The sequence below is a fragment of the Stenella coeruleoalba genome, assembly GCF_951394435.1.
Source record: "Stenella coeruleoalba genome assembly, chromosome: X".
Classification (NCBI taxonomy): Eukaryota; Metazoa; Chordata; class Mammalia; order Artiodactyla; family Delphinidae; genus Stenella; species Stenella coeruleoalba.
The window spans coordinates 37,433,335-37,451,489 of NC_137152.1; the positions used below are offsets into that span (position 1 = coordinate 37,433,335).

Sequence of the window (18,155 nt, forward strand, 5' to 3'; positions counted from 1 at the left end):
TCATCTCTCTCCAGTAATGAAGAGGTGGACGTTCTTCTTGGACTGCAGCATCTGTGCAGCCCGCTCGACCCCGACCACAGCAGCCAACCTCTGGGCATCGTACTTGGAGTAGAGGACAGTGCAGGTCCAGGCAGCTTCCTCTCCTCTGGTGGTGGCTTGCAGCATGTTACAGACTTCACTGTAGAAGTGGGGATATGTTGGCAGTTCATAGAAAATCAGGTTCCTGATGCCTTTTATTGTGTATCTTTTGTAGAAATGGAAGCGCTCTGTGAGGAGCAGGAACTGCTTCTCTCCTTGAAGGAAGAAGTGTCTGGCCCTGGAGACACCAGACTTCTGGGCACACTCGCAGATATGAGTGAAGTTCAGTTCCTCCTTCTTGAAGTAATTTCGGAGACGCACAAAGTCCAAGTAGGAGGGGACATAGATAAGCGTGTGAGACATGACTGCGTCACGATACTGAGGCAAAATCTTGTTGACGAAAAAGTTAAACCTGGCATCAATCACTGAAGCTAGGTTTTCAGCTTCCATCCTCTGGAAGACACGTGGGAGCTGCACCAGGACATGACTGATGCAGCCTGTCATCGGGACGTTCCTCACAGCCACGTGGCCTTGCCCATGGACGCAGTATTTGATGAACACAGAGTTGATCTGGGCATCCTGCAGGGCCCCAGACAGCAGCGTCTGACGATAGTACTTGGACTAATTATTGAGGCTCCACATGCGCACTCGAGAAAAGTCCACCCCATGTGAGTCCAAGGGCAGTAGGTCCATGTGGTTCATCAAATGCAAGACATGCTCCCAGTTCTGCATCAGGTAAATGTCAGCTTGGATCAATGATGAGAAGCTCAATAGAAGACAGAAAGTCAAAATCTCTCTTCTTCTCTCCTTCTCCACCAATGATGGTCCTCAAGCCCAGAGGGGAGGCAATGAGGATGTCTGACGAATAGAAGGGGGCATAAAGTCGGATGCTTCTCTGCAGTATTGCCACTCCAGTCCTGAACTGGTCATCGATGTTGCCGACAAATACAGCTTCATAATCCTCAGGGCTCTTCAGGTTGGGTGGTCTCTCCTCGGAATCTGAGCCATACTCTCCATTAAACCTCTTTTTGTTGCCTACAATTATTTTCTTCTTGCTGTCGCCCTCAAGAAGACTGATGAAGAGCTGTACCACCCGCAAAGCAGTTTCCTGGAATGGCACCACTATCAGCACCTTGGGCCTCGTTAGCCCTTGGTCCCTGAAGTCATCATCATCACCCACCCCAAGTTTCTGGCTTCGGCACCTGCTGTTGTTGGTAAGCACCTGGGCATTGGCTTTGTGGGCGTGATTTATCACATGCAGGCAGTACACGTGGCGGATCTCTTCCCCATTCTTCAGGGCAGTCCTTTCTGGGTAGAACAGGTCCTGGTAAGAATTCATAATTAAGAAGAGCTCTTTCTGGAGGGGTGTGAAGGGGCTACTTGAATTTGGGGGACCAGAGAGGAACTGGCTGTTGGTCTTGATCCAGGTGGATTCCAGAGGCTTCTGGAGATGAAGTGACTTTAAGTCAATGTCCTTTGGGGGTTTAAAGGTTTCCGGTTTCCAACTGTTGAAACCTGGATGAAAAGACAAGCTGGCCCAGGATGGGCTATTTTAGCTGGTGGGTAGTTTTGGGATTTGTGGCAACAGCCTGGATTTCTTTTTCTTTCAGTTCTTTGTTTACATGTTGTGCAAATGGATCTTGTAATGCTTTCAGAGAACAGTTGCCTTCTCTTTCCTCTTCGAGAAAGTTGGTTTCTAGGCTGAAGAGTGACTCATGTTTTGCATCTGTAAACTCCTCTGGGGATTCCTCTGATGTGCCAGGTGGCCCGTGCCCATCTTTTCCCTTAGGGTCAGCAGGTAAGGCCGCATTCTTCTGCATGTCAGTAGACGCTACTGCCGTCTCTTCCTCCACACTGATGTCACTATCGCCATCTTCAAGATTCATTTCTGTCTCATCTATAACACTGTCTTCTTCTTCCTCTTCCTCCTCCTCATCTTCCTTGGAAACATCCTTTAATGTGGCAAGTAGTCTGTTGTAACCAGAAACTTGTTCTGGTTCACTCTCTGCTTCACTTTCAGAACTTGAAGTATCTAAACTCTCTGACAGTTGACAAGTCTGTGGTTTTGCTTCCTTTCTGGAAACCCTTGGAAGGTGGAAAACAGAAGTTCAATGTTTTGAAATAAAAGATTTGGTAAAGCTGTCTTCTCTTGTAACTTAGAAAGAAGATCAGTGGACGAAAGCAGTTCAGGAGCTTGTAGTTCTAAAGAAGTCATGATCCACACCATTGTAAAGAAATCATACCCCAATAAAGATGTTAAAAAAAAAAAGTCATGATCAAGTGGGGTTTATTCCAGAGACACAAGGATAGTTCAATATCAGCCCGAGAGGCTTGTCTGCTCACCTGCCGGGGTGGACGGGGCTGGGAGCTCAATTCTTTTCATTCTTGTTTCTTTATTCTGCTCTGTGGTAGTTATTTCCACTATTTTATCTTCCAGGTCACTTATCCGTTCTTCTGCCTCAGTTATTCTGCTATTGATTCCTTCTAGAGAATTTTGTATTTCATTTATTGTGTTGTTCATCATTGTTTCTTTGCGCTTTAATTCTTCTAGGTCCTTGTTAAACGTTTCTTGTATTTTCTCCATTCTATTTCCAAGATTTTGGATCATCTTTACTATCATTACTCTGAATTATTTTCAGGTAGACTGCCTATTTCCTCATCATTTGTTTGGTCTGGTGGGTTTTTACCTTGCTCCTTCATCTGCTGTGTGTTTCTCTGTCTTCTCATTTTGCTTAACTTACTGTGTTTGGTGTCTCCTTTTTGCAGGCTGCAGGTTCATAGTTCTTGTTGTTTTTGATGTCTGCCCCCAGTGGCTAAGGTTGGTTCAGTGGGTTGTGCGGGCTTCCTGGTGGGGGGGACTGGTGCCTGTGTTCTTGTGGATGAGGCTGGATCTTGTCTTTCTGGTGGGCAGAACCGTGTCCGGTGGTGTTTTGCGGTGTCTGGGACCTTATTATGATTTTAGGCAGCCTCTCTGCTAATGGGTGGGGTTGTGTTCCTGCCTTGCTAGTTGTAGGGTGTCCAGCACTGTAGCTTGCTGGTTGTTGAATGGAGCTGGCTCTTAGCTTTGAGATGGAGATCTCTGGGAGAGCTTTCACTGTTTGATATTATGTGGAGCTGGGAGGTCTCTGGTGGTCCAATGTCCTGATCTCGGCTTTCCCACCTCAGAGGCACAGGCCTGACACTTGGCTGGAGCACCAAGACCCTGTCAGACACACGGCTCAGAATTAAAGGGAGAAAGAAAGAAAGAAAGAAAGAGAGAGAGAGAGAGAGAGAGAGAGGGAGGGAGGCAGGGAAGGAGGGTGGGAGGGAGGAAGAGAGAGAGAGAGAGCGAGAGAGAAAGAAGGAAAGAAAGAAAGAAAGAGAGAAAGGAAGGAAGGAAGGAGAAAAGAAAGAAAAAATAAAGTTATTAAAATAAAAAAATATTAAAAATTTTTAAAAAAAGAAAGAAAGAAAGAAGAGAGCAGCCGAACCAAAAAAACAAATCCACCAGTGATATCAAGCCCTAAAACTATACTAAAAAAAAAACCAAAAGCAAAAAAAAAAAACGGACAGACAGGACCCTAGGACAAATGGTTAAAGGAAAGCTATACAAACAAAATCACACAAAGGATACACATACACACTCACAAAAGGAGAAAAAGGAAGAAATATATATATAAAGGAAGAGTAACGAAATCAATAAAGATATCTACCAATGATAATAAACTCTAAATACTAAACTAAGATAAACATAAAACCAGAAACAAATTAGATGCAGAAAGCAAACTCCAAGTCTACAGTTGTTCCCAAAGTCCACTGCCTCAATTTTGGCATGATTCGTTGTCTATTCAGGTATTCCAGAGATGCAAGTTGATTGTGAAGATTTAATCCACTGCTCCTGAGGCTGCTGGGAGAAATTTCCCTTTCTCTTATTTTTTGCACGGCTCCTGGGGTTCGGCTTTGGATTTGGCCCCACGTCTGCGTGTAGGTCGCCTGAGGGTGTCTGTTCTTCGCTCAGACAGGATGGGGTTAAAGTAGCAGCTGATTAGGGGGCTCTGGCTCACTCGGGCCGGGGGGAGGGAGGGGTACAGAATGCGGGGCAAACCTGTGGTGGCAGAGGCCGGCGTGACATTGCAACAGCCTGAGGTGCGCTGTGTGTTCTCCCGGGGAAGTTGTCCCTGGATCATGGGACCCTGGCAGTGGCGGGCTGCACAGGCTCCCGGAGAGGAGGTGTGGATAGTGACCTGTGCTCGCACACAGGCTTCTTGGTGGCTGCAGCAGCAGCCTTAGCGTCTCATGCCCATCTCTCATGTCCGCACTGATAGCTGCGGCTCACGCTCGTCTCTGGAGCTCGTTTAGGCGGTGCTCTGAATCCCCTCTCCTTGCGCACCCCCAAACAATGGTCCTCCAATACTTCTAGGTAGGTCTCTGGACCTGCTGTGGCACTGTGGGGCCAGCTCAGACTCTGATCTGGCCTTACTCCTGCATGTACTTGTCTCCAAAGTCCACAGTTGCCCCCAAAGTCCACAGCCTCGATTGTGGGAACACTCGTTTTCTCTTCAGGTATTTCACAGATTCAGGTTTTACCAAGCCAATTGCAGGGGTTTAATCCGCTGCTCCTGTGGCTGCACGGAGAGATTTCCCTTTCTCTTCTTTGGTCGCACAGCCCCTGGAGTTCACCTTTGGTTTTGGCCCTTCCTCTGCCTGTCAGCCACCCTCAGGCATCTGTTCCTGCCCAGCCAAGAGGGGTGAAAGCAGAGGCTGATTAGGGCTCACTTGCTCACTCAGGCCGGGGAGAGGGAGGGATACAGCTGTCACAGTTGGGGTGTGGGGGGAGTGCCTGCAGTGGCAGAGGCCAGCAGGAAGTTGCTACAGCCTGAGGCATGCCATGCATTCTCCCAGGGAAGTTGGCCCCAGATAATGGGACCCTTGGCAGTGGTGGGCAGCACAGGCTCCCAGGAAGGTGTGAGCAGTGACCTGCACTTGCTCCCGGGACCCTCGGCAGCAGCAGCGGCAGCCGTCGCGCCCGCCTCTGGGATCCTAGGTAGCAGCTGCGGCTCGCATGGGTGATGCCCTGCCGTCTGTGAGTGCATGTAGGTAGAAGCTCCTATGGTGGGATTGCCCCTCTCCTTGAGCACCCTGCAACAATGGTCTCTTGCCTCTCAGGAAGGCCTAGGCTTTTTCCCAGACTCCCTCAGTTGTGGTGCACTAGCCCCCTTCAGGCTGTGTTCACGCAGCCAACCTCAGTCCTCTCCCTGGGGTCTGACCTCCGAAGCCTGAGCCTCAGTGCCCAGCCCCCACCTGCCCTGAACAGACAAGCATCTCAGGCTGGGGAGTGGTGGTTGGCACCAATCCTCTGTGCGGGATTCTCTCTGCTTTGCCCTCCGCACCCCGTTGCTGCGCTCTCTTGCATAGCTCCGAAGCTTCCGCCCCGCCACCCCCCATCTCTGCCAGTGAATGGGCTTCCTAGTGTGTGGAAACTTTTCCTCCTTCACGGCTCCCTCCCAGAGGGGCAAGTCCTGTCCCTACTCTTTTGTCTCTGTTTTTTTCTTTTTTCTTTTGCCCTACCCAGCTACGTGGAGATGTTCTTGCCTTTTTGTAAGTCTGAGGTCTTCTGCCAGCGTTCAGTAGGTGTTCATTAGGAGTTGTTCCATGTGTAGATGTATTTTAGATGTATTTGTGGGGAGGAAGGTGATCTCCATGTCCTACTCCCCTGCCATCTTGAAGGTCCTCCTGGAAGTTTTATATTTTTTAATTACAGATTCAATTTCACTTCTAGTGATCAGTCTGTTCAAACTGTGTTTCTGCTTGACTCTGTCTTGGCAGGCTGTATGTTTCTAGAAATTTGTCCATTTCTTCTAGGTTGTCCAATTTGTTGGCATATAACTGTTCACAGTATTCTCTTATGATTTTTTTTTTTTTTCAGTACGTGATTCTCTCACTGTTGTGGCCTCTCCCGTTGTGGAGCACAGGCTCCGGACGCGCAGGCTCAGCGGCCATGGCTCACGGGCCCAGCTGCTCCATGGCATGTGGGATCTTCCCGGACCGGGGCACGAACCTGTGTCCCCTGCATCGGCAGGCAGACTCTCAACCGCTGCGCCACCAGGAAGCCCTCTCTTATGATTTTTTTAATCTCTGTGATATCATTATTATCTCTCTTCTTTCATTTCTTATTTTGTTTATTTGGGTCCTCTCTCTTTTCTTCTTTGTGAGCCTGGCTAAAAGTTTATCAGTTTCATTATCCTTTTGAAAACCCAGCTCTTGGTTTCATTTACCTTTTTGGTTTTTTTATCTCTATTTTTTTTACTTCCTCTCTGATCTTTATTATTTCCTTCCTACTTCTGACTTTGGGCTTTGTTTGTTCTTCTTTTTCTAATTCTTTCATGTGGTAAGCTAGGTTGTTTAGTTGAGATTTTTCTTATTTCTCGAGAATGGTCTGTACTGCTATGAACTGATTTTGCTGCATCCCACAGATTTTGGAAAATTGTGTTTTCATTTTCATTTGTCTTGAGGTATTTTCTGATTTCCTCTTTGATTTCATTGTTGACTTTTTTTTTAATAGCATGTTGTTTAGTCTCCACGTGTTTGTTCTTTCCCCCTTTTTCTTTCTGTAGTTATTTTCTAGCTTTGTGCCTTTGTGGTCAGAAAAGATACTTGAAATAATTTCTATCCTCGTAAATTTGTTGAGGCTTGTTTTGTGACTTAGTATGTGATCTATCCTGGAGAGCGTTCCATTTGCACCTGAAAAGAATGTGTATTCTGCTTTCTTTGCACGTAGTGCCCTGTAGATATCAATTAAGTCCAACTGGTCTATTGTGTCATTTAGGACCTCTATTGCTTTATTGATTTTCTGTCTCAGTGATCTGCCCGTTGATGTCAGTGGGGCGTTAAAGTCTCCTACTCTTATTGTACTATTGTCAATTTCTTCCTTTATGTCTGTCAGTATTTGCTTTACATATTTAGGTGCTCCTGTATTGGGCACATATATGTTAACGAGTGTAGTATCCTCTTCTTCTATTGATCCCTTTATCATTATATAATGCCCTTCTTTGTCTTTCATTATAGCCTTTGTTTTAAAGTGTATTTTGATACGAGTATTGCTAGCCCTGCTTTCTTGTCATTTCCATTTGCACAAAATAACTTTTTCCATCCCCTCACTTTCATTCTGTGTGTGTTTTCTCACCCTGAAGTCTCTTGTAGGCAGCATGTTGAAGGGTCTTGTTTCTTTATCCAGTCAGCCACCCTGTTTTGTTTGGAGTATTTAGTCCATTGAGATTTAAAGTAATTATTGATAGGTATGTATTTATTACCATTTAATTCCTTGTTTTCTCATTTTTTTGTAGTTTTTTGTTCATTTCTTTTTCTTTTTGTGGTTTGGTGATTTTCTTTTGTAGTATGCCTGAGTTCCTTTCTTTTTGTTTTTTTGTGTATCTATTGTTGATTTTTGATTTGTGGTTACCGTGGGATTCATATATGTTGACCCATAATTGTATCTACTTGCTATAAACTGATAATCATTTAAGGTCACACACATTCTAAAAGATGTACTTTTTTACTTCCCTCCCCCACATTTTGTGATTTTGATGTTCTATTTTACATGTTCATGCTTATCCTTTTGCTGTTAATTGTAGTTACAATTGCTTTTACAAATTTTTTTGATGTTTTTTAATCTATGTACTGGCTTATTTAAGTGATCATCAATCCTTTTATATATCTGCCTTTCCAATAGATTCTTGCTTCTTTTCTTTTTAGAGAAAACCCTTCAATATTTCTTTTAGGGAGGTTAATATTGCTGAATTCCTTTAGCTTTTGCTTGTCTGAGAAATTCTTTATCTTTCTTTCTATTCTAAATGGTAATCTTGCTGGGTAGGGTATCCTAAGTTGCAGGTTTTTCCCTTTCAGGACTTTGAATATATCATGCCACTCCCTCTGGCCTGCAAAGTTTCTGAAGAGAAATCAGCTGAGAGCCTTATGGGGGTTCCCTTGTAACTGACTCCATGTTTCTTTGCCGCCTTTAGAGTCCTCTCTTTATCTTTAACTTTTTCCATTTTAATTATGATATATCTTGGTGTGAGTCTGTATGGGTTCATCTTGCTTGGGACCCTCTGTGCTTCCTGTACCTGGATATCTGTTTCTTTCTTTAGGTTTCAGAAGTTTTCAACCATAATTTCTTCAAATACATTTCAATTCCCTTTCCTCTCTTTTCTCCTTCTGGAAGCCCTATAATGCGGATGTTGGCATGTTTTATATTATCCCGTAGATCTCGTATGTTGCTTTCGTTTTCTTTTTCATTTGTCTTTCTGTCTGCTGTTCTAATTGGGTGATTTCCATTTTTCTATCTTCCAGATCAGTTATGTGTTCTTCTGTATCACCTAGTCTGCTGTTAATTCCTCCTAGTGTATTTGTCATTTCAGTTATTTTATTCTTCAGTTCTGCCTGTTTCTTTTTAATATTTTCTTGTTCCTTGTTAAAATTCTCACTGTGTTCATATATCTGTTTCCTTAATTCGGTTAGCATTTTATTGCTAATGCTTTGAACTCTTTAATAATAATAAATAATTTCTGTTTCATTAGTTGTTTTTTCAGGGGTTTTCTCTTGTTCTTTCATCTGAAAAAATTCCTCTGCCTTCTCATTTTGCTTAACTTCCTCTGTCTCTATGAAATTAGGTGAAATAGTTACCTATACCAATCTTGAAGGAGGGTCCTTGTGTGGGAGCATCACAATACTGTCTTCATGTGCCCAGTGGCTTTGATGGGAGAGCTGGATCTGAAGTGAGCATGAATCACATCTTCCCCCAGAGTGTGCTGGTAGCTATCACATTGGTAGAAGGTGGGGCTGGAAATGGAGGGGCTAGAGCCAGGGCCAGATGTGGTCTAGGGCTTCTCCTCTGCTCAGTGGCCAACACCACCCTGTTGGGGGTGGGGGTGGGGGTAGGGGTGGGGGTGGGTCCTAAGTTGCTGGAGCATAAGTCCTAAGAGTCTGGTCTGAGCTGGCTCCATTCCCTCTAAGTGTGTGCTCTCCCGTCTCCCAGCACGGGCACCCTTGTCCCAAAGGGGAGCAGTACTGGAGCAAGAGGAGCTGGAGCAGGTGCTTGGTGTGGGTCAGGGCACAGGCTGTAGCAGTGCCAGCACCAGTCACTGTTCTGGACCATTCCTGCAACTGCCAGCAATGGCTGCCTTCACCTTGTTTAGATGCCATGCTGGGTCTGAGCCAGCTCGGTCCCTCACAACTGTGCACTCCCCTCTGCCATGGTAGCCCTCACCCTAATGCAGAGCTGCACCATGGAGCAAGTGGGGCCAGAGCAGAGGCTTAGCTCAGGCTGGGTCACATGCTGGGTTGGTCATGGGAAACCAGCCAGAGTCCTGGGTAGTTTCAATATGCTTCCCCACCCTTGTTCCGGGGAGTAAGCAAGCATGTGCATGCTCTTCATGAGTGGTGTGTAGGTTTCTTACAGCCCTCCTATTAGTCTCACTGGTTTTCAAACCAGCTCCAGTTTCTTGTCTTCCCCGTGTCAGACCCCAAGGCTGGGTGCTCAATATGTGGCTTGAACTTCTCACTCCCCAGGGAGGACCTCTGAGCCTGTGCAGTCCCCTTCATCTTCTGTGCCCTCTCTCAGGGGTGCATGTCTTGACCTGATTGCTTCTCTTCCCTTCCTAGCTGATTCTGTGTGGATCATTTTTACAGCCATTTTGCCAGTCTCCAGTTTGTTTTCAGTGAGAATTGTTCCACACGTTGATGTATTTTTCATGTGTTTGTGGGTATAGGTGAGCTCTGCATCCTCTTCCTCTGCCATCTTGATCTCCCCTTCTCTCTTCCCTCCTCCTTTTTTCAATCTCCTCTTCTCCTGAACTTTGAAAAACTTTAAGAATGACAGAAACAGGTTTCAAAAAAACTGTTCTGAAAGCTGCAGGCATGAGATTGCACCTCTGATCCTGAGAAGAAGGCATGGAAAACTGGAACAGTCTCTCAACAGTTCGAACCACAAATTTTCAGCAGTTACAGATAAGAAAAATTGCAGCCTGGGACAGACCACAGTCATATGCCCTTCTTGCCCTATATAAATTAATCCTGCCTCAGCTTGGGAAGTTTATCGTTCTTAAGTTTCTAACTGATGCACATCCGTTGAGTAAAATCTTTAAGTACTCTTAGAGTCACAGTTTTTCTCTCGACAGGTTCATTCTGTACTAATAAAGGGGTTAATTCATCAAAAGGACATAACAATCCTGAATGTTTAGGGACCTAATAACAGAGCTTCAAAAAATGTCAAGAAAATCCTGACAGAACTGCAAGGAGAAATAAATCAATCCACAATTACAGTCCAATATTTCAACACCCTTCTCTCAATAATCACTAGAATAAGTAAACAGAAGAGAAGAAGTAAGGATATAGAAGACTTGGATAACACTATCAACCAACTTGCCCTCATTGACATTTATAGAGCATATCGGCAGACTACACTTCCTTTACAAGAGCGCATGTAACCCATTTACCAAGATAGACCATATTCAGGGTCATGGAACCAATCAAATACATTTAAAAGTATTCATATCATACAAAGTATGGCCTGGGACCAGAACTGAATTAAATTAGACATCAAAACCAGAAAGATCCCTGGAAAATCCCCAAATGTTTTGAAACTAAATTACATACTTCTAAATAATCTGTAGATGAAAGAAGAAATAAAACTTGAAATTATAAGATATTTTGACCTAAATGAAAATGAAAGCACAGCATATAAAAATAGGGGGATTCAGCTAAAGAAATATTTAGAGGTACATTTATAGCACTAAGCATTTATATTAGAAATTAAGAATGCTCTTAAAGCAGTAATCTCAGCTTCCTTCTTAAGAAACAAAAGCTGTACGAGCAAATTAAATCTAAAGTAATTAGAAGAAGGGAAATAATAAAGATCAGAGCAGAAATCAATGAAATAGAAACCAGAAAATCAATAGAGGAAATCAATGAAACCAGAAGCTAGTTCTTTGAGAAGATCAATAAAATTGTGAAACCTCTAACCAGAATGATCAGGAAAAAAAGAGAGAAGACACTAGTCACTAAGATTAAGAATGACAGAGGTGAAATCACTGCAGGTCCTAAAGATGTAAAAAAGGATAAAAGGGAGCACTATTAGCAAAGATGGAGGAGTAAGGATCCCTGGAATTTCACCCTTCCATAAAAGCAATGAAAAAACTGGCAAAATATTGTCAAAATCAACTTTTTCACAACTCTGGAAATTAACCAAAGTTTTTCAGTTACCTGGGAAGCATTTAATCAAGAACATATACTGAATCTCAGTACGAACAGCAAGTTCTGTGGCATTTTAACTTTCCCTACTCCCACCCCCAACTCCCCAGTTCAGTGGCAGACTTGAAAAGACCACATTCCCGGTACCGGTAGGCAGAACGGAGTTATTGCTCTTTCTAAGAGCTGCTATAAACATGGGAGGACAAATATCTCTTTAAGACCCTGCTTTCAATTCTTTTGAATATATATCCAGAAGTGGAATTGCTGGATCATATGGGAGTTCTACTGTTAATTTTTTGAGAAACTGTTATATTTTTTTCATTAGTGACTGTACATTTTACATTCCCACTAACAGTGCACAAGGGTTCCAATTATTCCACATCCTTGCCAACACTAGTTATTTTCTGTTTTTTGATAGTAGCTCTGCTAATGAGTGTGAAGCGGTATTACATGTAGTTTGGATTTGTATTTCTCTAACAATTAGTGATGTTGAGTGTATTTTCATGTGCCTGTTGTCCATCTGTGTGTCTTCCTTGGAAAATGTCTATTCAGGTCCTCTGCCCACTTTTTTTTTTTGGCCGCACTGTGCAGCTTACGGGATCTTAGTTTCCTGACCAGGGATTGAACCCATGACCCCTTCATTGGAAGCACAAAGTCTTAACCACTGGACTGCCACGGAAGTCCCATGCCCACTTTTTAATTGGGTTGTTTTGTTGTTGAGTTTTAGGAGTTCTGTATATATTCTGGATATTAATCCCTTATCAGATATACAGTTTGCAATTATTTTCACCCATTTTGTGTGTTGCCTTTTTCACTCTATTGATAGTGTCTTTTTAAAAATTAATTAATTTGTTTTTGGCTGCATTGGGTCTTCGTTGCTGTGCGTGGGCTTTCTCTAGTTGTGGCAAGCCAGGGCTACTCTTTGTTGCGGTGCACAGGCTTCTCATTGTGGTGGCTTCTCTTGTTGCGGAGCCTGGGCTCTAGGCGCGGGCTTCAGTAATTGTGGCACGTGGGCTCGGTAGCTGTGGATTGCAGGCTCTAGAGCGCAGGCTCAGTAGTTGTGGCACACGGGCTTTGTTGCTCCACGGCATGTGGGATCTTCCTGGACCAGGGCTTGAACCCATGTCCCCTGCTTTGGGAGGTGGATGCTTAACCACTGCACCACCAAGGAAGCCCTGATAGTGTCTTCTGATGCACAAAAATTTTTAATTTTCATGAAGTTCAATTTGTCAAATTTTTTTGGTTGTTGTTGTTGCCTATGCTTTTGGTGTCATACCCAAGAAACGATTGCTGAATCTAAGGTTGTGAAGTGTTTGCCCTATGTTCTTAGAGTTTTAGATCTTACATTTAGGTCATGGATCCATTTTGAGTTATTTTTTTAATATGGTGTTAGGTACGGATCCAACTTCATTCTTTCCCATGTGGATATTCAGTTTTCCCAGCACCATTTGTTGAAATGGCTGTTTTTCCCCCACTGATAGCCTTGATAGTACTGATCGCCTTGATAGTCTTGATAGCCTTCTCAAAAATCATTTGATCATATATACAAGGGTTTATTTCTGATTCTCTGTTCTATTCCATTGGCTTATATGTTTGTCTTTATGCCAGTACCATATTGTTTTGATTACTGTACCTTTGTAGTAAGACTGAAATCAGGAATTGTGAGTCGTCCAATTTTGTTCTTCTTTTTCAAGATTGTTTTGGCTATTCAAGGTCCCTTGAGATTCTATATGAATTTTAGGATTTTTTTGTGTGAAAAAAAATTGGGATTTTGATAAGGATTGCATTGAATCTAGATCAGTATTGACATCTTACCTATGTTTTCTAATCTATGAACATGGGTTATTTTTCCATTTATTTCTGTCTTTATTTTCTTTCAGAAATGTTTTGTAGTTTTCATTGTACAAGTCTTTTAACTTCCTTGGTTAAGTTAATTCCTAAATATTTTTATTCCTTTTGATATTATAAATGCAATTGGTTTTTAAATTTCCTTTTTGGATTGTTCATTGTTAGTGCATACAAATGCAACTGATTTTTGTGTGCTGACCTTATGTCTTGCTACTTTGCTGAATTTGTATATTAGTTCTAACAGGGGTTTTTTTTGGTGTCTCTATCGAATGTAGGGTTTTCTACATATAAGAGCATATTATCTGTGAACAGAGATCATTTTACTTCTTCTTTTCCAATTTATATGCCTTTTATTTCTTTTTCTTGCCTAATTGCTCTGGTCAGGACTTCCACTATTTTGAATAGCAGTAGCAAAGGTGGGCATCCTTGCCTTGTGTCTGACCTTAGAGGAAGTTTTCAGTCTTTTACCACTGAGTATGGTATTTTCTGTGGGTTTTTCATACATCAATCTTACTATGTTGAGGTAGTTTCTTTCAATTCCTAGTTTGTTGATTTTTTTTTTATCATGAAAGAGTGTTGAATTTTGTCAAATGCTTTTTCTCCATCAATTGAAATGACCATTTGGCTTTTCGACCTTTCATTTTGTTAAGTTGGTGTATTACATTGTTCAGTTTTCATATTGAGCCAACCATGCATTCCAGAAATAAATCCCACTTGATCATGTTGTATAATCCTAATATGCTGTTAATTTGGTTTGTTGACTATTTTTGCATCAATGTTCATAAGGGATTTTGGTCTGTGATGGATTTTTTTTTTCCTGTAGTGTCTGTCTGGCTTTGGGATCAGCATAAGGCTGGCTGATTATGAATGAATTATGAATGAATTAGGGAACATTGTCTACTCTTCAATTTTTTATTGAAAAGCTTGAGAAGGAATGATGTTAGTTTTTCTTTAAATGTTTGGTAGAATTCATTGAGAAAGCTATTAGGCCCAGAGATTTCCTTTCTTGGGAGATTTTTGATTACCGATTCAATCTTTTTACTAATTATTGGTCTCTTCAGATTTTCTATTTCTTCATGGTTTAGTCTTGGTAGGCTTTGTTTTTCTAGGAATTTGTCCGTTTCATTTAGGTTATCCAATTTGTTGGCATACAATTGCTCAGAGTACTCTCTTTTAATTCTTTTTATTTCTGTAGAATCAGTAGTAATGTACTCACTTTCATTTTTGATTTTAATAATTTGAATCCTCTGTTTCTTTCTTAGTCCATCTAGCTAAATGTTTATCCATTTTGTTGATCTTTTCAAGAATCAGCTTTGGGTTTTGTTGCTTTTCTATCACTTTTCTATTTCATTTTATCTCTAATCTTTATTATTTCTTTCCTTCTGCTAGCTTTGGATTTAATTTTTTCCTCTTTTACAGGTTCCTTAAGTTGTAAAGTTAGATGTTGACTTGAGATCTTTCTTGTTTTTTAATGTGTTTATAGCTATAAATTATCCCTTAGCATTGCTTTCACAGTGTCACATAAGCTTTTCTTTTTCTTAATTTTACTTATTTTTGGGCTGTGTTGGGTCTTCGTTGCTGTGCACAGGCTTTCTCTAGTTGTGGCAAGCAAGGGCTACTCTTTGTTGCAGTGCACAGGCTTCTCATTGTGGTGGCTTCTCTTGTTGCAGGGCAGGGGCTCCAGGCACCAGGCTTCAGTAGTTGCAGCACGCGGGCTCAGTAGTTGTGGTATGCGGGCTCTAGGGTGCATGGGCTTCAGTAGTTGTGGTGCGTGGGCTCAGTATTTGTGGCTCATGGGCTCTAGAGCGCAGACTCAGTAGTTGTGGTGCATGGGATTAGTTGGTCCATGGCATGTGGGATGGTCCTGGACCAGGGATTGAACCCATGTCCCCTGCATTGGCAGGCAGATTCTTAACCACTGCACCACTAGGGAAGTCCTCCATAAGCTTTTGTATGTTATGTTTTCTTTTTCATTTGTCGCTAAGTATTTCCTAATTTCCCTTGTGATTTCTTTATTGATCCATTGGATGCTTAAAAGTGTGTTGTTTAGCTTCCACAGATTTCTGAAATTTCCCGTTTTCTTTCTGTTATTGATCTCTAATTTCATCCCATTGCTTTTATTTTTTTAATATTTTATTTTATTCTTATATTTTATACAGCAGGTTCTTATTAGTTATCTATTTTATACCTATTAGTGTATATATGTCAATCCCAATCTCCCAATTCATCCCACCACCGCCCGCACCCCACTTTCCTCCCTTGGTGTCCATACGTTTGTTCTCTACATCTGTGTCTCTATTTCTGCCTTGCAAACCGGTTCACCAGTACCATTTTTCTAGATTCCACATATATACATTAATATACGATATTTGTTTTTCTCTTTCTGCCTTACTTCACTCTGTATGACAGTCTCTAGATCCATCCACGTCTCTACAAATTACCCAATTTCATTCCTTTTTATGGCTGAGTAATATTCCATTGTATATATGTGCCACATCTTCTTTACCCATTTGATTGTCAATGGGCATTTAGGTTGCTTCCATGCCCTGGCTATTGTAAATAGTGCTGCAATGAACATTTGGGTGCATGTGTCTTTTTGAATTATGGTTTTCTCTGGGTATATGCTCAGTAGTGGGATTGCTGGGCCATATGGTAATTCTATGTTTTGTTTTTTTAAGGAACCTCCATACTGTTCTCCACAGTGGTTGTATCAATTTACATTCCCACCAACAGTGCAAGAGGGTTCCGTTTTCTCCACACCCTCTCCAGCATTTGTTGCTTGTAGATTTTCTGATGATGCCCATTCCCATTGTTTTTAGAAAAGATACTCTGTATGATATCTAACTTTTAGAAAATATTGAGATTTAATCTGTGGCCTAACATGTGGTCTATCCTGGAATATGTCCCATGTACACTTGTGAAGGATGTGTATTCTGCTGTAGTGGGTAGAGTGTTCTGTATATGTCTGTTAGATCGAGTTTGTTTACTCTGTTGTTCATGTCCTCTGTTTCCTTAGTTATCTCTTGTCTGGTTGTTGTATTCATTATTGCGAGTAGAGTATTGAAGTCTCCAAGTATTATTGTAAAACTATCTATTTCTCCATTCAATTCTGTCAATTTTTGCTTCATATATTTTGATGTTCTGTTATTAGGCATGTAAATGTTTATAATTGTTATATATTCTCACTGTTTTGAACTTTTTATTAATATATAATGTCCTTCCTTGTCTCTTGTCAAGAGTTTTTGACTAAAAATTTATTAGTCTGATATTCGTATAGCCACCCCTGCTCTCTTTTGTTTATTATGCATGGAATAACCTTTTACATACTTTCACTTTCAGCCTATTAGTGTTCGGGGATCTAAAATGAATTTCTTGTAGACCCCATACAGTTGGATCACTTTTTTGAAAAAAATCCTTTCTGCCAATCTCTATCGTTTGATTGGAGAGTTTAATCCATTTACGTTAAAGTAATTACTGATAAGGAGGGACTTACTTCCATTTTGGCATTTGTTTTCTGTATGTCTTTTAGCTTTCTGTCCCTCCTTCCCTGCAACACTGTCTTCCTTTGCGTTTAGTTGTTGGGTTTTTTTTTTTTTGATAATGAAATTTTAAAATTCCTTTCTTATTTCCTTTGGTGTATATTTTATAGCAATTTTCTTTGTGGTTACCATGGGGGTTTCATTTAACATCCTAAAGTTATTACACTCTAATTTGAATTTACACCAGCTTAATTTCAGTAACATATACAAATTTCTCCTTTAATAGCCCCATCCCCACCTCTTTCAGTTGTTGATTTCACAAAATTACTTCTTTATACATTGTGTGTTCAATAACTTAAGCTAATAATTTTTAAAGAATGCATTAGCCTGTCAAATTATGAAGATAACAAAATGTGGAGTTACAAACCAAAGTTATAATTATAGTAGCTTCTAGATTAATAATTGCTTTTTTTAATGTAGTAGTCTCTTAAATCATGTAGAAAACAAACAATGTGGTTATGCAGCATTGTTACAATAATTCTGCCTTTTATAATTGCCCATGTATTTACCTTTACTGAGATCTTTATTTTTCATATGGCTTCAAGTTACTCTCTATTGTCCTTTCATTTCAACCTTCAGGACTCCCTTTATCATTTCTTTTTTTTTTAACATCTTTATTGGAGTATAATTGCTTTACAATGGTGTGTTAGTTTCTGCTTTATAAGAAAGTGAATCAGTTATACATATACATATGTTCCCATATCTCTTCCCTCTTGCGTCTCCCTCCCTCCCACCCTCCCTATCCCACCCCTTTAGATGGTCACAAAGCACCGAGCTGATCTCCCTGTGCTATGCGGCTGCTTCCCACTAGCTATCTATTTTACGTTTGGTAGTATATATATGTCCATGCCACTCTCTCACTTTGTGAAGACTATTTCTTAAAATAAACCTTAAAACTTTGGTTTTTATAATATCCAATATATGAATCACCAACAACTGTTGTAGGAACACTGTGCTGGGAGTCCTTCACACTCCAGCATTGCCTTAACTGTCTAGTAGAGGAGAGAAACCTGCAACCCACACAGTGACACAAAGCAGAATGACAGAGGTGTTGTGAGAAAACTGAAAAAGGAGGAGCAAGGGGTTTGGGGAAGGCTTCCCAGTGGGGCAGGCACCTGAGCTTAACGTTGAAAGATAAGCAGAAAGTTGACAGGCAAAAGCAGACAAATACAAAACAGACAAGTACAGGCAACTCTCCCCCATCCTTTATAATTCCAAGGTTAAAATAAGAGGAACACCACTCACTATTATAACTATTTCCACAAGTGCATTCAGAAGAGAAGCAGGTCACTTGGTTGGAAAGGAAGTAGAGGGAACTTCCCAGATGGTGATGCCAAAGCTGAGTCTTGAAGGGTGAGCAGGACTAAGCAAAAGAGAAGGACAAGCCTGAGCAAAGGCCTGGAATGTGGAAGCCCATGCTGCATTGACAAGAGAGTGACTATCCAGGATGTCCTGAGTGTTTGACAC

General features: G+C 41.5%; 2 protein-coding genes and 1 pseudogene across 12 annotated transcripts in view; 1 reads left to right on the forward strand and 2 right to left on the reverse strand.

Moving 5' to 3' along the window:
- LOC307179884 (U3 small nucleolar RNA-associated protein 25 homolog) lies at nucleotides 1–2,441 on the reverse strand (annotated as a pseudogene). Its single transcript has one exon. The product of its transcript is annotated as a U3 small nucleolar RNA-associated protein 25 homolog (transcript).
- The window catches only part of LOC307180561 (U3 small nucleolar RNA-associated protein 25 homolog), a gene marked incomplete at its 5' end in the record, with an annotated part of 40,340 nt that continues 22,386 nt past the window's right edge, over nucleotides 202–18,155 (reverse strand). Inside the window, one exon of the mRNA XM_079910947.1 lies at nucleotides 202–244. The remainder of the gene's footprint in view (nucleotides 245–18,155) is intronic.
- The window catches only part of LOC307179888 (CXXC-type zinc finger protein 1-like), a 26,831-nt gene continuing 9,929 nt past the window's right edge, over nucleotides 1,254–18,155 (forward strand). For 8 of the 10 annotated variants that reach the window (XM_079909630.1, XM_079909629.1, XM_079909619.1 and 5 more), the window contains exon 1: nucleotides 1,793–1,876. The gene's annotated coding sequence lies outside the window, so the exon portion shown is untranslated. Of the gene's footprint in view, nucleotides 1,293–1,792; nucleotides 1,877–18,155 lie in introns of those variants that run through there. The other 2 variants (XM_079909618.1, XM_079909626.1) reach the window with 2 other exon arrangements.